The sequence below is a fragment of the Poecilia mexicana genome, unplaced genomic scaffold (assembly GCF_051168715.1).
Source record: "Poecilia mexicana isolate PSO_F unplaced genomic scaffold, ASM5116871v1 scaffold_10, whole genome shotgun sequence".
NCBI lineage: Eukaryota > Metazoa > Chordata > Actinopteri > Cyprinodontiformes > Poeciliidae > Poecilia > Poecilia mexicana.
In genome coordinates, this window is record NW_028263379.1 from 7,747,942 (window position 1) to 7,753,941 (window position 6,000).

Below are 6,000 nucleotides of genomic sequence, written 5' to 3' on the forward strand. Positions count from 1 at the left end.
TAGATTTTAGCGTACCATTTCACATCTAAATATGCAAGCATTTTAGTTCATGTTAGAGTGACCCAGATTTACCTCAACATGCACAGCGACACATTTTTCACTTCTGGCAGCAGAACTGTAGATTTGAAGGAAAGCTTCAAGTATATGAGTGGTGTTGAAAATGTTGACCTATGATTTGTTGTCTATACTCTGCAGCCAGAACGTCTGTTACAAGGTGGGGGAAGAATATGTACGATTGGAAATATTTTCAGATGGGGAGAGCTTTCCTTGGCTACCATTGCTTTATATAGAAGACGCAACAAAAGTGATCAGTATGGAAATATCAGTGTAGGTATGATTGATTAAGGTCATCTGCTCCATTATGCTATAATATAACACACCTTGGAAATTCAGGTGGCGCCAAATTTTAGTCAGCATGTCCATCTGCATAACTAGCTGAGGGTTTCTGCCTTGTCAGAGGTAGCACACACGCGTTCTCTCCGCACACTATCTTCACAATCATCCTCCGCAACCAGACGAGAGGAAGCGAGAGTGACTGTCAGAGAGAAAACCCCTCTCGTCTATTCTCTGTCTGCGTTAGCGTAAAGGAACAGGTGGGTGGGGGCTTGGACAGGTCTGAGAGGTGCTTCTCCCTCAGTCATCAGGCTTATCAGGAGTGTCTTCTGTGATGCACATTCAGAAAGGAAAATGTGTCTTCAGGTAGATTTCAGTTCAGAAGAATTTCCTCCTGGGGCTGCCATCAGCAAACCCCCTGTTACCCACCATGTGTGTTTGTCTTTTTTTCTTCTTTTTACTAGGCACCTGTTAAATAAGAAAAGTGTGTGAAGAGTAAACATTTTGATCAACGGAAAAATGTCAAAATTGCTATGATAAAAAAATACGCAAAACTGAACCAATGCAGATTGAAAATTGAGCACTTTTTTTTCAATTGTTATATTTAATTTAGTTTATTAATAGGATTTTCCTCATTAACAGTTTCTGGACTCAAATATGAATTCTTTCTGATAAAAACATGATTTTGGCATCTACAAATAAAAATAAAAAAAAGGTAATAATGCTACTTTAACTTCATTACTTATTGTCCGATGTACATTTATATTTTAAATTTGAAAACAGTATCCTGAAGTCAGGGGCACTTGAAAATCTAACAATCACATTTTTGAAATAAAACATTGAGGTGTGAAACTTTCTAACTTTTGACAGTGAATGTAATCAGTTGTTAAATTTCTACTGTTGTATTTTTATATGCTGTAATATGTAAAGATTAGTTTAAAAACAAAATGATGAGCATTTATTGCTCACTGAAATATCAGATTCTTGCAGTAATAAAAGCATAAACAGTTAGCCAGTATTGTGCAAACCTTAATGGGTGTTTGTTTAAACGTAAAGTATCTAAAGTTAAAGCTTAAGGTAATTATAGAGATATCCAGTAGCTGTTCTACAGATTAAATAAAAATGAATAGTAAGCTCCTTTGAAAATAGTAAAAATTTACTCTTTAAATTTGTTACAAAAGAAGTGTTTAATCTGAATTTTTTTTTTTAATTCAATTAAAAATCCACGTTCAAACATAAGCAGGGAGTGTGATTATCTGTTTTCAAACTTGGATATTTAGTGTGGAGAAATGTTCTCATCATAGGTGCCCCAGCTCTTTCCGTTGAACATATGTAAAAGCGTCGTTGCCCTCGGTTACCTTTTTTTGTTACTAAATCTGTCAAAGGTGACATGTGACGCAGTGAGAGTTTTTGTGGTCAGCCGGAGTGTTAAACACAATGCAAAATGTGCGACTTGAAGAGAGATGCAAGTAGCAACATCTTACACATAGGTAAAAAGTGAGAAATGTTCTTTACATTTGCAAAACAAAGACAAATCACTTTTACCAACCTCTTCTTTTTGCCTTTTATTAAATCAACCATGGAAACATGTTCAAAATTAGACACTGAAATTTTGAAGTGGGTGGTTTTTTTTTTCTTTCTTTTAGCAAACAAGAAAATGTCTGCAGTTTAATTTATCAAGTAAAAACCTCAATTCCAATTGTAACAAGCATTTTTTTTCCAATTTAATATTTAAATGATTTAATGCATTTTGCTGCCAATAATCGTCATGTATCTGCTGTTTTATTTACTTTATGTATTTATTTCATGGAATCAGAAATCAGTGACGGTGTCTCAGCCACAGCTGTTGCTCATCAGTATCATAATTTTGTTTTTGTTTTGAGTTGACGTGGTCATACTGTACCTACACAAATTGTTTTTTTTTTCTGTTTGTTGACGTTCAGCCCAACAGCCCAACAAAGCATGTTTAAATACTGATGAGTTGTTGCTCATCAGTATCATAATTTTGTTTTTGTTTTGAGTTGACGTGGTCATACTGTACCTACACAAATTGTTTTGTTTTTTTTCCTGTTTGTTGACGTTCAGCCTAGCAAAGCAAGTTTAAATCCCCCCTGAGTGTATTAACTTGTGGTGGAAATTAATTATTCTGTGTGTGAGTGATTTAAAATAAAATGTAATCAACATGTTAGGTAAAAATGAAGTACATAAACACTGCTGTTACATTTGACCCATGTACTTACACTTCAAATTATTGAAGTTCAGTATCAGGGGGATTTGTTTACTAAATTATTATTATGCCGTTTACTTCCTCCTCCCACCTGCAGTAGTAGTATGACTTCTGACTCTGCGGTCTCCCCTTTGGCAACACTATGCATTTCCAGGTTGCGAGCAAGTGGGCGCAAGTTTGAAAGCTCACATGCAGCACGTACACACGACAGTGTGTAAGTCTGCACATTATCAACTGGATTTTTAACATGCAAAGAGGTTGTTAAATGCACAGATTTTTTTTTATTATAAAGCTTTTAATGTTGACACAAAACCAAGACATAGATTTTTTTCTCTGTCAGAAAATCCGACATGATCGATATTACCGTAAGCGTTCAGGAAGAACACACAGCAGGCGTGGGTGGGGGATCGCCTGCTCAGGTTTGTTCACCGGTATGACACCAGGGATGACATAGCTAAATTGTAAAATAAATAAATCACAATCATTGTTCAGTTCAAGGCTTTAGCAAGACCAGTTTCAATCAAAATATAAGGATAGCAGACTCTTGTAACCTTTTTAAAGTGTCTATTGTTGTTTTATAAGAGTTGTAAAACAAAATGAGAGCGTTAAGTTCAAGGTGCTTCCCTATTACCAAATCTGCAACTGTTGTTTAGATGTTATCTTCACCAGAAAACTGTGTCAAACATGGAAGTTCACCTGTTTCCGTTTTCTCCTTTTTTTTATTGGCACATTGATTTTCCGCTGCCTTGTTTACAAAGGAAAGAAGATTTACAAATGCAACAATAATCTCTTTGTCAGCAGCTCATGTTTAAAACTGCTGGAATCTGATAAAAAGACTCAGAAAAATGTTTCATTTCTCTTCTGAATGTGCAATTACGCCCACGTTTTCTATTTTTCAACCACTATGCACATATGCTTGTTTTTGCAGAGATTCATTGGGTTTTATCACTTCAGTTGGCCCCATTTTTTAAACTCAAAGTTCTTCCACATTCAAAAACTCAAAATAGTATTGATACCTCTTGAATATTTCCATGTTTTCTTACATTACAGCCACAAACGTCTATGTAAAGAATGTGGAAGTATTTTATATGCAAACACAAATTAGTGCTTCATGATTGTGAAAGTGTGCCGTATGCTTATGTTCATCTCCCAAAACACAAGAGGCCCAAAAAAGTAAGAAAAACAATGACCTGATACTAAAATGAGTATCCTTGCACTCATTTTAATAGTTAATTTATTAGTTCATTTATTTTGAAGTGTCTATCTGCCAAAAGTGACATCGATTAATAGTCATTGGTCAACCAAGTATTATTCAATTCAGTTTATTTTCATATAGCCATTTCACAACAAATGTGGTCCTGAGGCACTTTGCAAAAAAGTAATTTCATTTCAATCACATCTTCATTCAAAAGACCCAACAATACATTAAACTCAACTTAATATTCAAATTAAAAATCAAGGAAACCCAAAAATTACCCAAAATTTTTCTCAAGGAAAACAAACATATTTTAACTAGAACACAATTAAAAAGTAGTCATCCAAGAAATTACTTAGACCTCCCATGGACTGTAAATTTTCAAAACAACAAATAAATAAATAAATTGTAAAAGTGCACACAAAGTTAATGCAACCACACTGGGCTGCACACAGAGTAAAAAACACATTAGGTCTCTACTGCGTTCTCTTAAATCGGAGTACGATTTTCAAAAAATGGTAAAAACAAAGAAAAAAATTGGTAGAAAGGCTAATCATGACATCTGATTTAACAAAATTGAATCAGACAAAAAATAGTTGTGTGCAAATTCTGGTATTTTAAAAAGTAAAATGTACTTTAAAACTAATACAAATTAATAAAATAAAAACTTTAAGAAAAAGAACTGTTCATCAGACAACAGATAAAGTAACTTTAGAATAACAGCTTTTGGAGAAACAACGAGAAGTCTCACTTTAACATAAACTCTAGGTGTGTCTGGTGCATTTTTGGTAAAATATGTTCTTGATTTAGTGAAATTACTCAGTGGATAGAGTATTCAGAAATGTTACTACAGTAAAAGTACCACTACTTCATAATAATATTACTCAAAAGTAAAAAGTACAATGTAATAAAGCAACTCCTGAAAGTATTTTCTTTTCAAAAAGTTACTCAAGTAAACGTAACAATTAACTACCAAACACCTGGTTATATCAGATTAGCTTATAGCACCTAAACCTGAAAAGATACATGTACTTTCATTAAATTTACATCTGTAATGCAGTGTAGTACCTGAAAAGATGTGGACACATGTTTTTCCAACCTTAAAACTCTGATCTCCCTAAACGTTTAAATGTGATTGGTTAAGGGGTGGAAACAGATTTCTCCCACCTATGAAGTTTCTGTGTTTTTTTAAGTCAGGTGTGCAACAGGAACTTGAGAAAGGTGGGGAAAACACATCTGAATAAAAAGATTGGATTGTCTACACCGACGTCACATTACAACAACATCTTTAAAGATGTTTCAGCTTTTAAAAACATGTATTTTTCTTTTTGATTGTGCTGGATAAGAAAGAGGTTACAGAAAAGGAAAACACAAACAAACCAAGTAAAGAACTCCAGACTTGATCTGTATCTTCAACATCTCAAAAACAAAGTAGTCATTGATAAGACTTTGACTTCTTCTAACATACAAGCCTCAACATTAGAAGATGTCTACTCTGAAACCTCAAATATTCAGACAGAATTAAGTAATATTAATAAATCCAGTTAATTCTAAAGGTTAAATTGATGGGTTAAGATTCAAATTGCAAACATACCCCTGCTGCAGTCAGTCCTTGCCTCTCCAAAGCACAGTGACAGTTATTACTTTGTGTTGAACTTCTCATATTCACAGAGGGGACCCTGTAAATAGGTTGCCCACATACTGGTGACACATTCTTGACATTTAAGAGTTAATTGACTTTCTTTCATTTACCAGCAGTGACCAGACTTGCGGTGCTTAGCTGTTTTGGAAATTGATCATTTTATTGGAAAAAGAAGCGGCGGAGCAGTGGGAGTACTGAACGGGCCGTGTGATGTGAATGCTGTTAAACCACAATAGAAGGGGAATAACACCCGGCTGAGGGGCTGTGAAGATATTAAAGGCCATGAAACTGTCACTGTACAAAAACATCCAACTCCTATTGGAAAGTTTTGTTCTGAAGTCAAACATCTGGTGAACAACAACAACAACAACTTTAAGTCTGCTGTTGGCAAATCAAGCACCCTTTCTCTTTGTCAATACCTTGATCCGAGATAATTGTATTTATGTCTACATTTAAAAAATATGTTAAAACAAATTATGAAGCAGATTGCAAGGGAAGAGGTTAAAAATTTAATTTAGCCAATAAAGTCTCAATCTGTTTTTACCTATCCATATTTCTATGGTTAGGTTATGTGTTTATAAAAACAAGAAACATGGAGCCTCC

The 6,000-nt window shown here is 34.4% G+C and overlaps 1 long non-coding RNA gene across 1 annotated transcript; it reads right to left on the bottom strand.

Annotated features, from left to right (window-relative positions):
- Positions 1-2,834: 2,834 nt before the first annotated feature.
- LOC148156707 (uncharacterized) lies at positions 2,835-5,435 on the bottom strand. Its single transcript, XR_015764450.1, has 2 exons — positions 5,350-5,435; positions 2,835-3,014 (listed from the first exon to the last, which is right to left on the bottom strand). It is a non-coding gene; the product is annotated as an uncharacterized LOC148156707 (long non-coding RNA).
- Positions 5,436-6,000: the final 565 nt, after the last annotated feature.